A 24368-nucleotide genomic window follows, 5' to 3' on the forward strand; every position below is an offset into this window, starting at 1 on the left:
CTCTTTGAACAGAAATGGTGGTCTGAGATTTAATCTGCCCAAAGTCTATCAGAGTGTATTATCACCTTGGTCACGCCTATCACATGCTAATCAGGCACTTAACAGTGATGAAGTAGATGCAGCCAGAGAACAATAGGCCTGATTACTGATCACTGGGCCATCTTGAAACTATTAGGTCAGGTTCAGGTGAAACTAGCTATTAACAGATACTCAGGCAGATTCCCTCCTGAGGGCAGGGCTTATGTAACTCAGATTAGCTTAAATTTCCAGTTCCCGTCCAATTTTTTTTTCACAATTGAGAATGACTTCCGGATGGGAGCCGAAACGTCTTGATTCTGAAAACAGTGTCCAGATGACTACGACTGAAACCTTTTCTACGATAAAGGAAAGGTTAGAAAGAACAGGAATAAGAGTTAAACGTCATGGAAGAATAGATTATGATAGTCACTTAATTTCCTGTCTGATCCAGGCGTCCTTGTGTGCATTTCAGGAGTGCTTCTAAAAGTATGCACCATTCTGACACACAAGAGTTGATTAATCACATTTTATGGGTGAAGTATACACAGTTTACAAGTACAAAACAATGCATACGCATGATTGAAATGTGAGACCCCAGGTTTCAAACAACTCCACTTGAAGATGCTAAAATTATTGTTCTTGTCAAAACATTTGCATTTGCCACTTTCTACATCAAAGACGTATAATTTATACCTGTTTTAGCCACCCTAGTGGTGTAGCTCTAGGGATGGTAATGTTGGTTGATCAGTCAATCACTTTGGTCTAGACTGAAATATCTCAACAACGATGGGATCATTGATTCTATTACTAATTTCTTTGTTTTTACCTTATTTTCAATTAACAAATTTCTCGTGCTTCAGTGAGGAGGGCAGAGTTTGGTGTAGACCAAGAAGGAAGCATACATTTGCTCAGAGTTTCTAGATTACCAGTAGTAATATACAGTATAGTCACCTTTTTGCGTAAATGAGAGACATATGTCACACGCAGCCCATGTGTCATGTGAGGTGGGTGTGTGTCAAGGAATACCTGTAACAATATGGTGTGAATCTATAAGTTTCATGTGATAGGGGGTGTGTGTTAATTAAAATAACCTTACTATTCAAAAGAACGACACCCTGGTTTGACAATACAGTCTGTATTGCTTAGATAGTGAACTATTTTAAAATACAACTACCCCGGTGAACCCTTGTCTAAGTATAGTTCAGATTTAAATTAAGCTCTTATAATCTTACAGGGGGACCTAAGAGCTGTATAAGCGTTGTATGGGTGTAGCCTAAAACCACAAAAGGAAATGTTATTTCAAAGAAATAATCTGTATTCACCTTTGGTTTTATGGTATAACTATTGTAAGGGCACAACTTCACCACTGTCATGTGGAAGTACCTGGTCTGCTAAAGGTGACTGGGGATGTTCGTATTCAAAGTGATCTTTTGTCCCCATTTTATTTCAATTGAGAAAGCAGGTGTGTGCTGTGGATAGGCTCTATAAAATGTTTATAGCATCTGTAAGGACAATAGGTGTTTGTGTTTACGTGCGCCATACAGTGACAGGTACTCATGGAAATTTGAAGGGTTTTGGTTGGTGTATTTGTCTTTTTACAAGGCGTGACTAGGGTTGACCTATCAATTAGAAGGGGTGGCATTTTAAACAAGTAGAAATATAAGGATACACTGCTTTCTTTCTGGATATCCTGTCCCTTATTTAAAAAAACCCTGCCTCTACAAGCTTACACTGCAAGAGTGGCCTTTTATTTCCAGAATCATCATGGTGTTGATATATGGTGAGTATTCAAGTATTATTGTGACTTTTTTGTTTTTAAGGTATAACAAAACCAGTATAAAACAAAGACCAACATATATTTTTCGTTCTATGCTTAAGGCCTGTCTTCTTAGGGGCTTCCAATAATGGAGGACAAATCAATAAACAAGCATTTACTTGCAATGGTGAGTTACTTTATAATGTTGATTCATATATGCTTTGCCTGTGGTTTTTCTTTTTCTGTTATCTTAAGGTTGAGTGATGCTTTTTGAAATTTTACCATGTAAAATGTTAATTGTCTGTTGTGTAGATTTGTTTGATGGACCACAGCTAGAGAAAGGTAGAGGAGAAATACATGCAGACCAGACATCCTAAACAGCTGAAATGGCACAACAAGGAAGATAGTGGTAAGCAGTATTCCTCTTTCATTTCTAGAATAATCACAGGGAAAAAAGTGTTTTTTGTTATAAGTAGAAAACTTTTTTTTTTTTTGTATTGTAGATTTGGTCAATGAGCATAAGCCTGGTGTAATATACCAGAACCATCATCAAATATTATACACCTCTGAAACATCACAATAGACAGAATGACGGTAAGTTAAATTAACATATTACATGCTTTTATTTGTACATATGGTCTGATCAGGATTGGAGAATCTCAGTTTTCTGTGTCTTTTTGTTTCTACAGAAAACCTCATCAAAATAAATTCTGTGTTAAAAAACTTGGACTCTGCGAGCTGTAGCTATGAAGGTGTACCTCCTGCAAATTAGCCCAAACTTAGAGAAGGTAAGTCTTCATCAACGTTTCACTACTTATGTATATATATTAAAACAAAACAAAAACGTGTTCTAGGCTTGGGCAATATGACGGTTTATACCGTGCGACAGTAGAAATGTGTCCACCGAGACCTGAGACCACTGCTCAGACTGAAGAAAATGTTTCGACTACTGATACTGGAGTGGAAACATATCATCAGCCAGAAGCTGTACAAAGAGACCCCGTCCACATCTTAAGAGTGAAGTAACCACCATGCATGATGAGGCTGTAACACAGGAAATTCAACTGGTGAGAAAAGAATATCTTGCCATCTTTGAAAAACTTCCACACAGATGCTTTTGCTAATTCAGTGACGTATCATTTAGTCAAGGCAAAGCAATTTTTCTCAGAGGCCTTCTGGGTGGATCTAGCCGAATCAGAGCTGCAAATGATGCACCAATCTTTGAGCAAAATGCCAGCAGAAGGTGTTCCACCTCATCCGGTCATCATCCGCTTTCATAGTTTTCTGGAAAAGGAACGCGTCTTGGCTGCAGTGAGGGTGAAGGCTTGTGAAAGCGGAGGGATCCAATGGGACGGCTCTAAACTTTCCCTGTTCCCTGACATGACGAAAGATGTTGCAGAGAGTAGGAGGCAGTTCACCAAGGTCAAAAAGAAGTTGCGTGATTTGGATGTTCGTTTCATGTTGGCATACATGGAAGGGAGCGAAGGTGAGCTTTGTGGATCCTTGAAAGGCAATGGAGCTGCTGTCTGAAACGGGGGCTAGCGCTGGTGAAATCTAGGACGGAAGGCAAGGACGACAAGTCAGCAATTGATGAACAATTTTCTTCTACTGTGTAGGGCCCACGGAAGGGACATAGGGACATGATCAAGAGATCAGGTCAGGACTGGAATGGAGATCTGAGTTTTGAAGTCAACTGAAACATTATAGTCACTGTTGAGGTGGTTGTGTGTGTGTGTGCACGCGGAGCATGCAGGACAGTCCAGACATGACCAAGGTAGTTGCGATATCAGAGGTTGTAAGTATGGCCTGTAGTCTGGGGATATTAATCCAGTACTTACTCACGGGAGGTATGGAAAAAAGTCCATAAAATGCTTGGTCTGTCTCAGTATAAACAAGGTTACTCATCTATATGGGAAAATCCCGCAATTAAGATAAGGAAGAAAACAGTATGTTGGAGGGCATGGCACATTAGGGGGTTAGCCACAATTGCTGATCTATTTGGGGAAGGAGTGTTCTACTCATTTCAGGGGATAAAAGATTGATATAATTTAACTGATAAAGGGGACTTTTGGAAAAACCTCCAATTACAGAGTTGTGTACAGTCTATGGGTTACAATACAGGACAGGAGGAAAGTGTATTCCAAAGGTTTTTAAAGCTTCAGTATAATGTACAATCATCCTCTTTAGAAACAATGAAAGTCTTGTGAAAGACATTTGGCCTATCATGCTGTGCTTTGGTGTTTGCTTTCAATTTCTGTTTTCTGTGTTTGTGTACTTACCTTACCTGTAGACTACCATGTGAAAAGTATGTTTTGTACTGTAATGGTTTAGGGTGTTTGAGGAAAAAAAAAATCTAAATGCCGAAAAAATAAGGGATGTTGACTCAAGTGGCATGACCCATCTCTAGCTGTGATTGCAAATGATTTAGAAAAAAAGGTTTTGATTTGTTGGAAGTGTATTTGGTGGTGTCTGGTTGTGTACTGGATATATCTATTCATTATGATTCCAAGGACAAAGCAATCCAAATCAGTTATTGGTTGTCGCAATGTAGAGAGAAGGCGGTATGTCTCGGAGGATGGTGATATGAGTACTGATGAGTATTATGAAGATATTCTCGTGGCTAGACTTAGAGATCAAGCTGCACAGTTTTGCCCATTACCACCAAATTTTAAAGACTGTGATATCCTAGAAAGACTGAAATTATTATCAAACTGGAGGGAGCTTCAGAATGAGATGATTACTGATTTAATAGATGACCAGGCATCTTTCATTCGGTAACACAGTATAAATGAGGACACTGATAAAGAAGATATGGCAGATATGATTGAGCTTTATGGCCCCCCCATGTGATGAATCAGATAAAGATTTAAATCAAGAGGACCGATGGTCTCTTTATGAAAATGGTGGTTGTCAGGAATTGGTAGAGAAGTCAGACAACCAGTTGATTTATAAGACATTCCTCTGGATAATAATAAAGTCCCACAACTGCTAAGACATAAACTGACCAATGTTGTAAACTACTGCACAGAGAACTCACCACCAGGTAGCCAGTTAAATGTTTTTTTCGTATGTGGCCCCTCACTCGCCAGTGATGTCCAAACAATGTTGACATCAGACTATGAGTATAATGCAGACCTGTTTTTAGAGCAGGTAGCCCAAGTTCTTCAAAGCCACGACACAAGCATGACTGGTGACGGGTTAGAATTTGTGGTATCAGTAGCCCAGAATAAAAGCGGTGGTTGTATCAAATCGGGTGCTATTCTATATATGATCAGGTAATACAAAAGAAAAAGGCTTGTCTCTACGTACCAGACAATACAGACAACAGTCTGTGTTTTCCATTGTACCTTGCTCATGTTATTATCCCTACACCTTTAAGGACAAATTGGCTTTTGCACAAAAATTACACCAAGATTTAGAATTTAGTCATTACCACAAGGTTGGATTTTCTAATGTTTCCAAATTTGAGAGACATCTGGATGTAAAGATTATAATATCACCACAATCAATCAGTGAAAAAATTGGAGGATTTCAGACCAAATATTCACTCAATCACACAGTCATCTGGTTGTATCTACATCAACGACCATTATTGTGGTATTACAAATAAGACAGGATTCTTTGCATCACCTTATGTCTGTGGGTACCTTTACAAGCCACACAGTACGGTTCTATTGTATAGGTGTGCATACTACTGCAATGTATGTCTGTCAGACTGCAACAGCACTTTTTGTGACACCATTGCACTATGGCTACATCATCAGAGATAAAAGTGAATTTTTCAGGGTCTGATACCAATTCATACAATGGTAGATCAGTCCGTAAACTGGATCTACCCCACAAGCTGTTTAGGATTAGCTTGTTGCAGCTTCCTGACTGCTTTGTTGACACATATGTTTTTGGGGTTCAGTCTTATACCTTCTCTAGTTTAGTCATTCTCAATGTATTCACGCTGAGCCTCCTCACCAGTCAAATGGCTGGGGTAGGCTGAAGCCTCCTGCTTACACTTCAGAAAACTTCCACACAGATCGTCATTATTTCATTATAATTTCAGTTGAAATACCTAATTTTGACCATTGCATGTCACTAACAGTATTTAATTGAAGGGTTCCTTTAATTTTTTTTTTACCAAAACACGTAGAAACCGGATGATCCATGTTTGTACAGAGTTGCTGTGATTGGCTAGTTATGAGTTAGCTAAGCCTGATTGGTTGTTTGATTCAGACCAAATACAAAGGGGTGGGCGCCCACAGATGTTGTTAGTGACATGCAATGGTCAAACTTAGGTATTTAAACCAAAATTATAGTGAAATAATATTGCCTACTTCAGCTTTGAAATACATAAGTAATGAAATTTTGATGAAGGCTTACCAGGGCTGATTTGCAGGAGGTACACCTTCACAGCTATGGCTCACAGAGTCCAACTTTTTTAATACAGAATTTATATTGATGAGGTGTTGTGCATACAATTTAACAAAAAGACAGAATACTGAGGATTATTCTCTAAGCCTGATCAGACCATATGTACAAATAAAAGACTTATCATCATTCTGTCTGTTGTGAAGTTTTAGAGGTGTATATTATTTGATGATGGTTCTGGTATTATTCTTGCCAGCCTCATGATCATTCTACACAACAGACAATTGATGTTTTACATGGTAAAATTTCAAAAAGCATCACTTAACCTTAAGATAATGCAGAAAAAGAATAACCATTGGCAAAGTATATATGAATTAATATTATACAGTAACTCACCAATGCAAGTGGATGCTCCTTTACTGTTTTGTCCTCCATTAATGGAAGCCCCTATTAAAACGGGGTTCAACCATAGTACGAAAAATACATTTTGGTCTTTGTTTTGTGCTGGTTTTGTTACACCTTAAAAACAAAAAGTCACAGTAATAGTTCAATACTCACCAGTAACTAAACTTCAAGGATGACCTGCAATTTTCTGTTGTTAAACTCTGACAAAACTAAAGTTATTGTATTTGGCCCCAAACACCTTCGAGACATGTTATCTAAAGATATAGTTACTCTAGATGGCATTGCCCTGGCCTCCAGCAGCACCGTAAAGAACCTCTGAGTTATCATTGATCAGGATATGTCCTTAACTCCCACATGAAACAAACTTCAAAGACTGCCTTGTTTAACCTATGTAACATTGCAAAAATCAGGCACATCCTGTCTCAAAATGATGCAGAAAAACTAGTCCATGCACTTCTAGGGTGGATTATTGCAATTCGTTATTATCCGGCTGCCCGAATAAGTCCCTTAAGACTCTTCAATTGATCCAGAATGCTGCGGCACGTGTACTGACAAGAACTAAGAAAAGGGATATTTCTCCAATAGAGATATTTCTCCAATATTAGCTTCTCTGCACTGGCTCCCTATAAAATCCAGAATAGAATTTAAAATCCTTCTCCTCACCTACAAAGCTCTTAATGGTCAGGTACCATCATATCTTAAAGAACTCATAGTACCCTATTACCCCACTAGAACACTGTGCTCCCAGAATGCAGGGTTATTTGTGGTTCCTAGAATCTCCAAAAGTAGCCAGAGCCTTCAGCTATCGAGCTCCTCTCTTGTGGAATCAGATCCCAGTTTGGGTTCTGGAGGCATTTAAGAGTAAGCTTAAGATTTTCCTCTTTGGTAAAGCTTATAGTTAGAGCTGGCTCATCCCTTAGTTTCAGCAGGTGTTTCTGCCTCTGGAGCTGCAGAGTCTGGATTTATGATTGCAGGCTTCCTACTGCTCCCATGTTCCTGCTTGACAACCACTACTACACTTATTATTAATCTTAATATTATTATTATCCCTATCATTATTATTACTATTATTATTTTATTAATATTAATATTACCACTAGCATTACATGATTATTATTTAAAAATTCTATGTAGAATTTGCATTGTGCTAGTGTATGCGCTCTCTCTCTCTCTTAACCCAACTGGCAGCGGCAGATGGTTGCCTACCCTGAGTCTGGTTCTGCTTGTGGTTTCTGGATCTTAAAAGGAAGTTTTTCCTTGCACCTGTTGCCAAAGTGCTTGCTCTTGGTGGGAATTGCTGGGCCTCTGTAAATAATATTATAAAGACATTGTCCTTTAGAGCAGGTCTAGACCTGTGCAATGAGATAACTTCTGTTATGAATTGGGGCTATATAAATAAAATTTAATTGAAATAAATATCAACACCATAATTATTCAAGAAATAAAAGGCCACTCTTGCAGTGTAAACTTGTAGAGGCAGGTTTTTAAAAAATCAGAGACAGGATATCAAGAATGAAAGTAGTGTATCCTTATATTTCCATTTGTATAAAATGCTGTTGGAAGGTCAACCCTGGTCAGGCCTTCTAAAAAGACAAATTAAATACACCCACCAAAACCCTTCAAATATCAATGAGTACCTGTCACTGTAAACCTATTGTCCTTACAGATACTATAATCATTTTACAGAGCCTATTCACAGCCCTTGACCTGCCTTGGTTGAAAAGGGGTATGTGATGCTGATTTCCAGGAACCTAAAACTGTTCACCTGCTCCACCTCAGCTCCACTGATTAGACAGAGGTGTGTGTCTTCACTTCCTTTTTCCTAAAATCAATGATCAGCTCCTTGGTTTTGTTGACGATGAGCAGTAGGTTGTTCTCTGTGCACCACCCTGCAAGATTTTTGACTTCCACCCAATATGAATTCTTATTGTTGTTTGTAATCCGGCCGATGATGGTAGGGGATTGCAGTCATGGGTGTACAGCGTGATCAGGAGGGGGCTGAGCACACAGCCCTGGGGGGCTCAGGTGTAGAGCACTAGAGTGGAAGAGGTGTGACCGCCAATCCAAACTGTCTGGGGTTTGTTTGTGAGGTCCAATATTCAGTTGTAGAGTGTAGTACTCAAGGCCAGAGTGCTACGTTTGCCAATCAGGCATTGATTGTGTTGAATGGGGAGCTGAAATCAACAAACAGCATTCTGATGTAGGTGTTGTTATTTTCAAGATGTGTGAGGACTGAGTGGAGGGCAGTGGTGATGGCATCTGGATCTGTTGGCTCTGAATGCAAACTGGTGAGGTTCCAGGCGGGAATGGGTTGTTATCTTTGATGTGCAGGAAACGAGTTTCTCAAAGCACTTCATCAGAATCGGGGTGAGTGCCACAGGGCGGTAATCGCTTAGACTAGACACAGCAGACGTTTTCTGTACAGGGGTGATGGTGGCTGTCTGGGAACACTCTCCTGTGACAGTGATATGTTGAAAATGTCAGTAATGACATCAACTAGCTGGCAGGCACATGGTCTTAGTGCACCGCAAGGGATGTTATCAGGCCCAGCAGCTTTACTCACATTCACACAGCAGGATTCTTTTCACATCTGCTGTGGATACTGACAGTGGCCAGTCCTCTGGAGGTGGAGTAGACTTGGCAGCTCTTTGTTGAGTATAAAATGTGTTAAGCTCATCTGGCAACGTGGCCTCACACATGATGGAGGCGCTCATGCTTTTGGAGCCTGTGATGGTCTGGATCGCTTGCCAGTAAAGTTACTATGGCAACGGCTGTGCATGTAGATACAGCGTGTGATAGCTACTTCAAACTTTGCTCAAATTTACTCACATCATTGAATGATATTTGAGTGTACTTGTTCTAAGCCAAAATTGTTCAAACTGACTGGAACAGGAGGTTTCAATGTGGAAATGACTGCACATGGCAGATACTGTGGCCTGTAGCTCCTTCAAACTCCGTTAGCTACATTCTTGTTTTTTCATCTGTTGTTATTATTATTATTATTTAATTATTTATTTTTGGCTTTATTGCTGAAAGACATATTACCTATGACAGAAATACATCATCGTCATTGGAAAAGGAAGCTGGGGTTTGGATTAAAGACCTTGAGATGATTCACCCAGCCAGATCAACTGGACCAGACCATTGTCTTTGTGATTATCACATCATCAAGACATGATAATGTCACTGAAGATGTATATTCCTCAAGATTGGTGTGGCTCTCCTGGGTGGCGGCATCTCAGCACATGCCTGTCTGTGTGCTCAGAACAGTCCTGTAGAGCTGCTATAGTTAATCTGTCCATACTTTAACAGTTTTTTCTGATAGTTTGACCCATTTAATCAGCTGGGAGTAAGTAGGCAGGAGAAGCAGGGAAATGTGGTCTGATAGACCAAAATAGGGGTGGTGGAGGGTTTTGTAGCTGCCAGAAATATTTGTATAAACATTATCCAGGGTATTGTTTCTAGGGTTGGGTACCGAACGCTGGACTTCTAAGGGTACCGAACGTCAGTACTACTGAGTACCAATTCACATTAAATCAATCGTGCCAAATTTCATTACCTGAGAGCGAGACTACGTCACCCCTGCAGCTTGTTCAGGTCACAGTGACTCAGGGCAATGGTGAACCGAAAGCGGTAACAAGTGTGGTTTACACTTTTTAAAACTCGATGCAGACAACACTTTCTGTAATGCGGCATGTAAAGCTGGTCAAGGTAACACTTCTAACCTGAGGAAACACCTGGTCAAACACAAAATATATCTAAAAGCTGAAGAGTGTACCGTGTTTGATAGCATGAAAGCCCAGTCCCACCGCAGCAGCTGCGTAAGCATGCCTGCAGCCAGCGCCGAAGAAGTTGAACCCTCCATGGACAACAAAAATTAAAGTGAGTCATCGACAACTTCATCGACATCTTCAGGTAATTAATTAGCTAGTTGTATAAGTTGTTGTTGGAGATAACTGGGTGTTTTTCACTGTCTTGGTTGATGTTAGTTTAGCATTTTTACTAGCGTTAGCCACAGGACTGTCAACTATCACACACTGAACGTGAGACTAACTCAATTGACAGTTTTCACAGGCTCTCACGCTACATGTCCATTTTCTCATGCAGTGAAAAACAAATTTATAACTGATTACGCCACAAAAAGAGGACACTTCACAGCACACAGATAAGAGTCAGCAGCTCTTCTGGCTGCAGTGTCTCTCCCTCTCCTCTCGCACCGTGTGCAGGCTGGCAGGAGTGACATTGAGCTACTGTGGTTACGGGGACGCTCTGTTGCTCTGTAACTTTTTACAGGGAAATATAGAAATCAACAGTGACTGCCCACTTTTTTAACAGGTCTGGTTCTGGAAGTGAATTTCCTATTCATTCATTCCATTGAGCTTTCAGAAAATCCTTATATATGAAGAGTTTTAAGCCTGGAACTAAGCCAACCAACTACGAGATGAATCATGACCATAAAAAAGATTGGAAAACAGAAAAAAAGGCAAAGGTACAAGACTGTGTACATAATTATTTTAAGAGTGAAAGAACTATGCATCCCATAAACCATTGCAAATGCTACCCTTCCAACAACTTCCAACCCAACGATTGTAGCGTGTTTCTTCTTGAATTTAACCTTTGTTGTTATTATAGTGTTGTAGTGACTCCAAAAAAAGGCAGCATGTCAGAAAAGGTAATCATGGTTGCTCTGTGGTAAACATAACCTAAACGAATGTAGAGTTCGGTGGTAGCAGAAACTCACTAGCTAAACCTGTTGTAAATTATAAGTGTGTAAATAAAGTAAAAAAAACCTCACTAGCCATTCGCGTGTTTGCGTTTGTTGGGTGCGGTAAACCTTTCCATGGTATCAGCTAGCTCCACCAATCAGATGTCGCTGTAACACTTTTTGTTTAACACTGATTGTGAGTAGTTCATTGTGGCAAGTCTACGTTGGATGGTTACGACATTATGGCTAATAATCAAAATCCTCTATTCAGAATATGAATGGGATTTTCACTTCTGGAACCTCACTGTTGAGCTCTATTACAGTATGCAAAGAAGAGGAGGGAGGAGAGAAGTTTGGTCTTTTTTTCAACTGAAATTACATTTTTGTTATTACAAAGAAAGTAAAGTACGGAAAAAGGTACCATTGGGTACTGCTACCGAATTCCAGGTACCGTACTGGTCCCGTGTTGGTTCAAATGTGAACGGTACCCAACCTTAATTGTTTCTCCTGGTGGGGGTGTGGATATGCTGATGGAATTTAGGTAAAACAGGTATGAGGTCTGTTTGATTAAAATCACCACAATAAAAATATCATCCGGTTGTTTTGTCATGTGGCTGCTGATGACTTCATACAGTTCCTGTAGTGCATTTTTTTTTATTTGCATCTGGGGAATTGTAAACAGCAGCAACAAAAACACTGGTGAATTCTCTGGACAGATAATATGGTCGGCATCTTAACATTACAAATTCAACATCTGGGAAACACTGTCCATCAACTCTGACTTCGTTTGAGCACCAAGCATCATTGATGTAAACACAGACTCTGCCTCCCCTCGTCTTGTGTTCTGTCGGTACAGAACTCGGTCCGCCCGTGAAGTGCAATAGCTTGATCCAGGATGTTGTAGTAGAGCCAAGGTCACTGTAAAGACGTGAGCACAACAATCTCTGATTTCCTGTTGCTGTGTTAGCCTTATTTCATTCATTTTTATCTTCCTGCGACTGGACATTAGCCAGGATTAGGCTGGGTAGTGGTATAGCCTTAGGTCCAACCTGGGTTGTCTTAGCTTATATCCCAGCTCTCTTCCCCCTCTTCCTGGGGCGATCGCACCACTTGCGGTGATGATGGGTAATACATTTTTCCATAGATAATACGTGCTTCAATAAAAATAATAAAAAATAATATATTAAAACAAAAATGTAGCAAAGTTTGAAGGAACCTAGTGGACACCGCATCTGCGTGTGTTTCTCACGCACACGCACATGCACACAAAAAGGTGACTATATATTACTACTATTACCTTCAAAGTACTCTCATACAACCAACCTCATTCTCATCAAGGTTACCAGAGCTTATCGAAAACTGTAAATCCAGACACAGCCAGATGATTGCCTGTGGATTTTAAAATACCCTGCTCCAGAAATAGTATCACAAACAAAATCTCCGCTAAAGTTATGATTCCCACAGCACATCTCAATTATTACCTGAAACACACAGTTATGTTTGGGAAGTTACAGAGCTGTTTGATTGCGTTAAAGGATTTCCACCTGAGGAAACCTGGATGCAACAGCTTAAGTGCCAAATGTCCGATCTCCCTGCTGTTTTGATTTTTTTAGCATTTCACTTCACAGTAGGTCTCTAAAAGTGTGTGTTTTAATAACTACAAAATGAACACAATAGTGGATGCACAATTTAGGATGTACCACATGTAATTTGCTTTTAATTACTGTTCAACAACAGCCTGTTGAATTTATCAAGACCTCAGTGATCTTGCCATGATGGAGGTGTGGCTATTATATCTATACTGATCTACAGCTGGCTATGTATGCTATTAGCTAACCTTCTGTCCTTTTAACATAATCAGTAGTATTAGGAGCATTAGTTTGAACAATGTCAGATGAAAAAGGTCTGGCTAAGCATTGTTGATACTCTGGAATTAGGATGACAAAATTACATTGTGTTTGTGGGTGTTTGTATGTATGGATAAGTATGTGTATGTGAGCGTTTTTGTGGGTCATCTTATGAAGAGACCTTGTGAAGTTCAAGAGCCAACAAGTGCTTTTACAGCTCTGAGCAGGGAAGATATTTTCAAGTGTCACAGCAGCTGCTGTAGTGGCTGGTAAAAAATAGCAACACAGGGGTGTCCCGGTGGCCTAGGGGTTTAATCACAATGTGGCTTATGTAATTACAATGTTCCTGGTTCGGTGACCTTTGTTGCATGTTGTCCTGTCCCTCTCTTTCCTTATTTCCTGTCAACCCTCTGACTTACATACTATTTAGAAAAAAAAACAACAGTGACCCTACCAAGGACATGCTGGTCATGTAACTACCTACATAACTGAAAGTGTACTGGGGTCCAAGTATATGACGCAAATCAAAATTGACAGCACTCCAAACTGGGCAGTTGGGAAGCTGAATTTAACAAGTGGACATGTTAGATGTGCTCTCTAGCCATGCACCAAAGAGGAAATAACTTTCCTACATCTAGGAGTTGTACAGTCCAGATTTCTTTACCACCTGCTAGACATCACAATGACTATGACAAATGCAAATTAATAGTGTTATGGGCTACATTCTCAAAACACCAAAATGAAGATAAATCATACACTCATTTAAGGTACCACCCAACTATAACAAAGAAGTCAATTTACAATCTGTCAATCCAAAGTTAGTAAGTTCTTTTTGTTCACTGATAGAAAGTTCTTTCTGTTCACTGATGTGCAGGAAGTTGGAAGAAACATGATTAATCCACTGCATAATGTATGAGTACATTAATAATCTGCAAACTAGAATTACATAATATGTGCATAATCAAAAATAATTCAATTCAATTCAATTTTATTTATACAGCGCCAATTCATAACAGAAGTTATCGCATTGCGCTTTTCCTATAGAGTAGGTCTAGACCGTACTCTTTATAATATTAATTATAGAGACCCAACAAATCCCACCATGAGCAAGCATTTGGCGACAGTGGCAAGAAAAAACTTCCTTTTAACAGGCAGAAACCTTGGAGAGAGGGAGAGAGAGAGAGAGAGTGAGAGAGGGGAGGGGTTTGGGGGAAGGGGATAGGGTTAGGGAGGCACAATGCAAAGACCACGTAGAATTTTTTTTATATAGTAGAATAGTAATTATATAGTAGAATAGTAATTATAGTGTTAATATTTATAATGTATTAACATAATAACGTATTATTAATAATGTATTGCTTTGCTTTAAAAAAAATATTCTGAACTAATGTGACTAGGAAATGCACAAAGGTCATGATTGTAACAGTGAATAAAATTCAATTCAATTTTATTTATATAGCACCAATTCACAAGAGAGAGAGAGAGAGAGAGAGAGAGAGAGGAGGGGTTTGGGGGAGGGGGGAGGGGCCGTAGAATTTTATTAATTTTTTTATATAGTAGAATAGTAATTGTAGTGTTAATATTAATAAATTTGTAATAATAGGAATGACAGCTATAGTAAGAATAATAAAAGAAAAATAATGTCAGTATTAGTAACAGTGCCAATAACAACAACTGTAGTAGCAGTTGTCGAGCAGGAACACGGGGGCAGCAGTTGGCCCACAACCACAGATCCAGTCTCTGCAGCTCCGGAGGCAGAAATACCTGCTGAAAGCGACAGAAGGAGAGAGGAGAGAAACGAGAAAGCACAGAACTATGGGAGAGAGAAGATGTTGAGTTAGTAACATGCAGTAATGGGATAAAAATGCATACAGATGGAGAGGGAGAGAAGGAGAGAGGAAAGAGGTGCATCATGTGAGGTCTCCCGGCAGTCTAGGCCTTTAGCAGCATAATAAAGGGATGGTTCAGGACTCCCCTAAGCCAGCCCTAATTATAAGCTTAATCAAAGAGGAATGTCTTAAGCCTACTCTTAAATGTGGAGATGGTGTCTGAACCCAAACTGGGACCTGATTACACAGGAGAGGAGCTTAATAGCTGAAGGCTCTGGCTCCCATTCTACTTTTGGAGATTCTAAGAACCAGAGATACGATGGTGCCAGACCATTAAGAGCTTTGTAGGTGAGGAGAAGGATTTTAAATTCCATTCTAAATTTTACAGTGAGCCAGTGCAGAGAAACTAATATTGGAGAGATATGATCTCTTTTCGTAGTTCTTGTCAGTACACGTGCTGCAGCATTCTGGATCAACTGGAGAGTCTTAAGGGACTTATTCGGGCAGCTGGATAATAAGGATTCATAAGGATCAGTCCAGACTAGAAGTAACAAATGCATGCACTAATTTTTTGGCATCATTTTGAGTCAGGATGTGCCTGATTTTTGCAATATTACATAGGTGAAAAAAGGCAGTCCTTGAAGTTTGTTTCATGTGGGAGTTAAAGGACATATCCTGATCAAAGATAACTCCGAGGTTCCTTACGGTGCTGCTGGAGGCCAGGGCAATGCCATCTAGAGTAACTATATATTTTAGATAATTTAGGTGTTTGGGGCCAAATACAATAACTTTAGTTTTGTCAGAGTTTAACAACAGAAAGTTGCAGGTCATCCAGGTCTTTATGTCCTTAAGGCATGCTTGAAGTTTAGTTAACGGGTTAGTTTCATCTGGCTTGATCTATAGATATAATTGGGTATCATCTGCATAGCAATGAAAGTTTATGGAGTGCTTCCTAATAATACTGCCTAGAGGAAGCATATATAAGGTGAATAAAATCGGTCCAAGCACAGAACCTTGTGGAACTCCGTGACTAACTTTGGCTTGCACGGAGGACTCACCGTTAACATGTACAAACTGAGATCGATCTGATAGATACGATTTAAACCAGCTTAGTGCAGTTCCTTTAATGCCAATTACATGTTCCAGTCTCTGTAATAGGATGTGATGGTCAATGGTGTTGGTGATCTAATAAGACATTGGAGGGTTTTCGAGCATGAACTGCCTTTTTAAGGTCATGCCACAGCATCAGAAAGTTTTAATTCTGTTCTTCTTCAGCCATTCAGAGGTGGACTTGCTGGTGCATTTTGGATCATTGTCCTGCTGCAGAACCCAAGTTCGCTTCAGCTTGAAGTCACGAACAGATGGCCGGACATTCTCCTTCAGGAGTTTTTGGTAGACAGCAGAATTCATGGTTCCATTTATCACAGCAAGTCTTCCAGGTCCTGAAGCAGCAAAACAGCCGCAGACCATCACACTACCACCACCATATTTTACTGTTGGCATGATGTTCTTTTTCTGAAATGCGGTGTTACTTTTCCACCAGATGTAATGGGACACACACCTTCCAAAAAGTTAATCTTTTGTCTTGTCAGTCCACAGAGTATTTTCCCAAAAGTCTTGGGGATCATCAAGATGTTTTCTGGCAAAAATGAGACGAGCCTTAATGTTCTTTTTGCTCAGCAGTGGTTTTCGTCTTGGAACTCTGCCATGCAGGCCATTTTTGCCCAGTCTCTTTCTTATGGTGCCGTCATGAACACTGACTTTAACTGAGGCAAGTGAGGCCTGCAGTTCTTTGGATGTTGTTGTGGGGTCTTTTGTGACCTCTTGGATGAGTCGTCGCTGCGCTCTTGGGGTAATTTTGGTCGGCCGGCCACTCTTGGGAAGGTTCACCACCCAAAGCTTTAGAAATGGCTTTATAACCTTTTCCAGACTGACAGATCTCAATTACTTTCTTTCGCATTTGTTCCTGAATTTCTTTGGATCTCTGCATGATGTCTAGCTTTTGAAGATCTTTAGGTCTATTTCACTTTGTCAGGCAGGTCCTATTTAAGTGATTTCTTGATTGAGAACAGGTGTGGCAGTAATCAGGCCTAGGTCTGGCAAGAGAAATTTAACTCAGGTGTGATAAATCACAGTTAGGTTAAGTTTTAACAGGTGGGGCAATCACTTTTTCACACAGGGCCATGTAAGTTTGGATTTTGTTTTTCCTTAATAATAACAACCTTCATTTCAAAACTGCATTTTGTGTTTACTTGTGTTATCTTTGACTAATGTTTAAATTTGTTTGATGATCTGAAACATTTAAGTGTGACAAACAAAAAGAAATCAGGAAGGGGGCAAACACTTTTTCACACCAATGTACATGAGGTAGGTGGATATGACAGTATATATAGTATGAACAGTGTGCATAGATTTAAAAAGTGATAATATTTACATAAACAATAGATACATTTACAGGTACAGTGGATGTTTGTGTCACAGGGTTATTTCACAGGGATTGTTCCTGACACTATGTGACTGGTAAGTGTTCATCAGCAGTGGTGTGCAAGTTCACACTTAAAAAGAGCTAGCTCAAAGTTCAGTTCACAGATTAAAATTAACTAGTTCACGGTCATACAAACATGCAAAAAAATAAGAAATCAGGAAGGGGGCAAACACTTTTGCACACCACTATATGTCCCTGGAGAGTCGAGGTGTTGCAGGATGTAGCTCAGTCCCATGTTGACTGGATCATCCACTGATGTGTTTGCCCGGTAGGCAAACTGCAGGGGGTCCAGCAGGTGTCCTGTGATGTCCTTCAACTGGGTCAACACTGTCTTTCAAAGGACTTCATGATGTCCTGTGATGGAGAGTTTTCTGGGAACCAGAATGACTTTGGAGCGTTTGAAGCAGGCAGAGACTTTACACAGATCCAGTGATCTGTTGAAGATCTGTGTGAAGATGGGGGCCAGCAGTCAGCACAGACTTTCAGGCAGGAGGGTGGCACAATGTCTGGTCCTGATGCCTTCCTGATCTTCTGTCTCTGAAAAAGCCGACACATGTCCTCTACGCAGATCCTGAGTGCAGATGGGGGGGTCAATGGGGAGGGGTGAGGGGGTGGCAGGGGGTGTAGGTGGTTGTTTAACTGTAGGTTTGACATGCCCACATTTACCCGCTCTGACATCAAACACATTAGGTTGTCAGCCAGTTGGTAATTTTCCACAGTGTGGGGGGATGGTTTCCTGTAGCTGGTTATTTCCTTTAGGCCTCTCCACACACAACTCAGGATCGTTGGCTGAAAACCTCCTTTTGTTTACCCTGATCTCCTTCGTCAGCATGTTTCTGGCCTGGATTTACAGGATTCTGTCCACACTTCTGTAGGCCTCCTCCTTGGTCTGACGGAGCTGCCTGAGTTTTGCTGTAAACCAGGGCTTATTGTTGTATGTGCAGAAGGTTTTAGTTGGCACAAACATTTCCTCACAAAAACTGATGTAAGGTGTCAGAGAGTTCATCAAGGTCTGTGGCTGCAACCTCAAAAACACTCCAATCAGTGCAGTCAAAGCAGACCTGTAATTACAGCTTTGCTTTGTTGGTTCATCTCCTCACAGTCCTGACCACAGGCTCAGCAGATTTTAGTTTCTGCCTGTATGTCAGGAGAAGATGAACCAGACAGTGATCAGAGAGTCCTTTAATACAGTAAAACAATGATCCAGAGTGTTTTTATCCTTGGTGGGACACTTAATGTGCTATCTGTATTTTGGCAGTTTTCGCTGAGGAGGCTCTGTTAAAATCTCCAAGAACACTGAGCAGGGAGTCAAGATGGTTTTTCTCCAGGTTAGTTATCTGGTCAGCCAGGTGCTGTAACACCTCACTAACACAGGCCTGAGGTGGGATGTAAACACTGACCAGAATAAATGAGGAAAACTCCAGCGGGGGAATAAAACGGTTTACAGTCTATGAAAATAGTCTCTAAACGAGGACTGCATAATGTGCTTAAAACTGTGACATCTGTACACTCGTTTATGTAAAAGCAGTTTCCGCCTCCCCTTGTTTTCCGCAATAGCTCCACTATGCGGTCTGCTCGGAGGAGTTGGAATCCCGGCAGATGTAGTGAAGAGTCCAGGATGTGCTCACCAAGCCAGGTTTCTGTGAAGCACAGGGTGGCAGATCTGTGAAAGTCCGCGTTTGCTCTGTTGAGGAGCAGCAATTTGTCGAATGAAGTAGTAGCTTAGTGACAGCAACAGCAGTTTATTTGATTTGAATCAATGGATCACAGACTCTAATAATAAAGCAGAAAAAAATAGAAGTAATGAAAATACCAATGCCAACCTTTCCCAATCAACAGTGTGCTAAATACACTTCATGAAATGATTTGCAGGAAAATACAACTAGGTTGTTTCTCTATTGTTGGGTTGAGTCTTCAGCTGTAAGATGTTGCAAAGCAGAGGCCTTTGTTGGAGATTGAAAAGGTTGAAAATGTGCACTTAATAACAAACAGCAGGAGAAATTCTTTCTTTGGTAGCGCACAGTCAGAGTATATGGAAGTTTGCAGAAAGGTGCTGTTGAGCCACAAAAACAGCAGAGGATGGCTTCCTTCAGTGATTATACAAGTTTTCTTAGGCAAAGAAGGAGGCTGAACAGATGTGGCTTAACAGGTTTGTCTTGAATTTTACAAATACATTTTGAAACAATTTTATATGATGTATTTTTGTGGAAATTGGGTCTTTGCACTGAGAATAGACGTCTCAAAACCACATGTGTTTCTGGTGCATCGTCTCTCTGCTGCCACTTTGGTTTTGTTGATAAAATCACCAAACTAAATACTTGGAGCAAATTCACTGCAATAACAGAATAATGCTTACAACATAAATAAACTAATTGAATTAAACACTCCCCAGCTAGTGGATGCTTCTAAATCGGCATCAAAAAAATTACGTTAAATGTGGTTAAAGCAGGAGCGTCTGTAAAGCAGTCTTCATTTATCTATAAATTAAAATAGGTGATTCTTACAGTATCTCTTGTGCACAGCTGCTTTATATTATGGTATGTGAAAGCTTCTCCCTCAGTTCATTAAATCTCTACAGACATCTGATGGCAGCAGGACAGATATGTTGACAAATCTTCAACCTCTGATTTAAGAAGATCATCAGAGTGCAGTTCGATTACACACAGCCATCCACTGTGTTTACCTTCATTAAATCACCTGAAAATGACACCAGGCTGCGACACAATAACCACACACACTTCTACACACATCAGTCTGGTTGGTCAATATTCTGCCTGTGTTTGTGGGAAAAGTCCAGGGTTTACCAATCCTGTGCGTCACAGCCTTCTTTCCAACTTAAAAGAAAAATTCAGCAGTGCATGTTTTATTCTTGAAATGCATTATGAAACAAACACTGCTGTGTCACATTTTAAGATATGATGTAACCATTTTCAACATGAAATACAATAGAATTGTGACTGAAATAGCGTCAGATTGATGCGATCATAAATTATGTTTCACCAAACTATTTTTTTGTAATTATTCATTTCTGTCATCATTGTACTAATTAACTGTTAAAAACAACCCACACAATCTGCCTGTGGCTGCAGATCTGTGGTCCTGTGTGTTCACATTGTGCCGCTCTTCATAGTCCAGACAACAATATGATTTCCTGGAGAAGCTGATTCTACATTTGTTGAGTTGTTGTCGTCATGCGCCACTGTGATTGGATCAGCTGTTTCAGAGCGATGAGACCAGTGATGTGACTGGGGGAGATTGTATTTATTAATCATCACCCCATCCGATTTATATTCCACTTCAGCCAGCCCTTTTGCACTTTGCGCTGCACATACATGAACCAAAAGAGCAGGTGTGCTTAGAGATGGCCACACAGCGCTTGTCGTTGTGGAACTCATATTGTGAGTGAGTTATGAACCAGATAATAACCACTTTGGATTGCCCTATTGTTGAAAGGTGCTATACTAATGAACTTGGCTTGCCTCTGATCAAAGACAATAGGGTTCCAGCATTGCTGATGGCTGGACTTCATACCGATAATAAATCAAAGACTGAACATATGTATACTGTATTGATTTTCTACAGATTTCTGTGTTGCCAAGCTTTTATTTGTGCCACACTGCTATTCATCTGTCTTCTTATCTGTCATTGCTTTTATTGTTTGTAATATTAACTCAGAGTCCGAGATGGAAAGATTGAAGGAGTTCAGATATGTTGTACAATTTCCATTCCCTCAGTGCACACAGTGTGTGAGAAAGCATATACCGTACTTTACTGCATTTATATGTTTTATTCCAAACCACAGTTCGGTATGGCTTGGACTGTCTAGGGAGATGGAACGGCTAGTTTATTCACTGATGATGGAAAGCGATTGATAATGAGTGAGAGATAAAGGCTTGCCATTGGAGAATGATGCATAGGCGAAGTTGAGGTGACCTAGAAGGGACAGAAGTTGGTGCAGCATGGGACAAGGAGGAAATTAGCTTTGTGAGGGTGTGAATAGAGCAGGAAGAGGCTGGGTGAGACGGGGTACCACATGTGGATCATGGTAGGACTGCACGGGTGGCGAGGATGCAGCAGTAAATTTTATTGTGTGCCCCAGCAGGTGTTCTCATTGGCTTGCTGAAGATGGGCTGTGGCTTTGGAGGCAGAGTGAATGTGATATGGTAGAAACCATTGCCTCCAAAACGGAGGGCCAGATTAAGGATGATGGCCATGTAATTGTCTATTTCCTGCCGGCTGGTGAACAAAGTACATCTCTGAAGAGATAGAAAGCATAAGCAAACTCTGTGGGTGTTCTCCCTTTCAGGTAGAGGTGCCCTTTGTGTCCTTCGAGGAATCTGTCGGTACATGGTTGACAAAGGGAAGGCATGATGAGGAGAGCAAGATCTGTGTATGTCTATGATCTTTTGGCATATACTGGTGGGACCTGGAGAATGAGTTAAAAGAGTTAGGATGACGAATGGGAGGACTGGCTGTATACGGGGTGAAGTTGATGGTTGCCTGCTAGGCTGGACTAAGTTGGAAAACAAGATAGGAGAAAAAAAAAAACAAGAGTTAAATATGTAAGGTACTTTGTGCTGCTATGGCATGACCTAGATGGTGACCGAGATGGTGATGATTCCGACAACGATTTCCCAGATGATTCTGGCATCCTGGTGCCAGGAGCCCTGGCTAGAGGGAGCTGCTGTGGTTTCTTAAAGTGGGCAGCAGGGGGCACTGGCATCCTAGTGCAGGGTTCCCTTACTAAGGCTGGCTGATGTGATTGCTGGAACTGGATGACAGGAGGAGCTGATGTCCCGGTGTACGTTGCCCTGGATGATGTAGGCTGCTGTTGCTGGTGTAGAAAAACCTGATGAGAGGTGCAGTGTCCCGGAATTATTGTGTTGGTTGCTCTGAAGGTGATTGTGTAATTGTGTGATTGTTGCTGGCCTTTCTGCTGTGTTGAGCTGAACGATATAGGTAAACTGTCCCTTTAACATGGGCAGTGATGTCACAGCATGTTGTTGGGGTGTGCGTGATGATGTCAGTTGGAAGAGCGCTGTGTTGACCGGCATGACAGGCCGACATGAGAGTGGTGGAAAGTTTTGCTTTGTTGTCTGTTCTGTGAAAACCAGTTCCTTTATTTTTTTATGTTTTTGTAGAGTGGCAACAGTCTGGTCGGAATTTTGGATGGTTGTATGTCGGGGGACCTTGCTGGAGTGTGGTGACCGGCTATGTGTTGTGAAGCCGTAGTGGTCGAGACAATGGCGGGGATAGTGAGACAAAGTCCATATTCAAAATGAGGTGAGTGGATGGATGAAGTTGCTCGTAGGGTGAAGTAGTAACATTAGCTCACTCCTGACTGTCTGAGTGTGCTTGAGGCAATGTTGCGTGATCTTGGTTCTGGTGCAGAATACGAGAGCAAAAGAGGAGCAGATGAATTTATGGGAATGCGTGACACGATTGAGGTACGGTCTTGCTCCTGAAACTCTGCTAAATAGCTCTAATAAATTATATACTGAATTGGTATCAGTGCCAATATTAAGCAGTACTGTTACTTAGCCACTGTTGTTCTAAAATTGTAGCAAAAATCTTCTTCAACAATATAATAAGAATTTCCACAAGCCTAACAAATCTGAATGGCTGAATCATCAACATCTGCACTTATAATGAAGACAACATGCATAGTTACAGCCTTACGTTATCTTACACATAAAAGAATCATCCCAACTAAGTTCCACACTGTGAGGTACTGTTTTTAGATGTGAAAGTAAAAAAAAAAAAATAACACTGTTATTGCATCCATCCGCAGTATTGGCGAGTATCCTGAGTTTTTATATCAGAATCGGTATCAGAAGATAAAAAGTGGAATAAAATGTGCATCTGTAGTTCATTCACAACCTGGAAGTAAGCTCTGCCTCTTTAGTTTAAGCCTTAAAATAACAACAAAGTGTAAGATACACTGTTGGGACCACTGGATTTCACAGGTGAATTAGTTCATTGTGTGACTTTTATTTTGAAACAGTCGCACCTCTCCTCTGGTCACATCTGGTACCTGTAACTGAATATCCTGAACTTTTCCAGACCAGGTAACGAAACGGGAATTCGCCTGGTGTTCTCTCTCTTTCCTCCTGGCTTCACCTCCAGCACACAGCAGATGGCTGCTTGCTGTCCTCTGCCGTATAATCTACTTGAACACACAGCAGAACCGAACTCTCTGATCTACAGCAGCGCTGCAAGGGCCACATTTAGTTAGTGCCAGCAGCTACTACACAAAGTCTGTCAGCAAACTTTAACAAGCAACAAGAGCAATGAAGTAGGTTAAGGCTGAGCTAACTGTAACTGGGCGTTCAGACCACCAATCACAGTGAGCAGCGGTGCTGCTCGTCTTGGATGGTGTGGGCGTTGTCGGAAAGTTGAAGTCTGGGCAACTGGACCTATTTCATCTACATTAGAGCATCCATGAATCTTTCTATAGCGTTGTTGGCAGGGCAGCCAAACTGAATTTTGAAGATCTCGCAGGTGGCAGTCTGAACGCACGGTAAGGAGAACAACGAATGGAGTGACCGGCTTCCTCTGATCTGCACACGTGGACATCCTATTACAGAGAATGGAACATGTAATTGGGATTATTTGGGATCTCAGTTTGTACATGTCAACGGTGAGTCCTCCGTGCACGCCAAAGTTAGTCACAGAGTTCCACAAGGTTCTGTGTTTGGACCGATTCTACTCACCTTATATATGCTTCCTCCAGGCAATATTATTAGGAAACACTCCATAAACTTTCATAGTTATGCAGATGATACCCAGTTATATCTATCGATCAAGCCAGATGAAACTAACCAGTTAACTAAACTTCAAGCATGCCTTAAGGACATAAAGACCTAGATGACCTGCAACTTTCTGATGTTAAACTCAGACATAACTGTAAAAGTTATTGTACTTGACCCAAACACCTCCGAGACACATTATTTAAAGATATAGT

At 40.7% G+C, this 24368-nt stretch overlaps 1 long non-coding RNA gene across 2 annotated transcripts; it reads left to right on the forward strand.

The window, feature by feature from the left end:
* The first annotated feature begins 1507 nt into the window (after positions 1-1507).
* LOC122885967 lies at positions 1508-6738 on the forward strand. Of its 2 annotated transcripts, XR_006380222.1 has the most exons (6): positions 1508-1798; positions 1897-1961; positions 2087-2183; positions 2278-2368; positions 2464-2562; positions 2629-6738. It is a non-coding gene; the product is annotated as an uncharacterized LOC122885967 (long non-coding RNA). The 2 variants fall into 2 exon arrangements; XR_006380221.1 differs by having other exon boundaries at positions 2464-6738.
* Positions 6739-24368: the final 17630 nt, after the last annotated feature.

Source organism: Siniperca chuatsi, linkage group LG12, assembly GCF_020085105.1.
Source record: "Siniperca chuatsi isolate FFG_IHB_CAS linkage group LG12, ASM2008510v1, whole genome shotgun sequence".
NCBI classification, from domain to species: Eukaryota; Metazoa; Chordata; class Actinopteri; order Centrarchiformes; family Sinipercidae; genus Siniperca; species Siniperca chuatsi.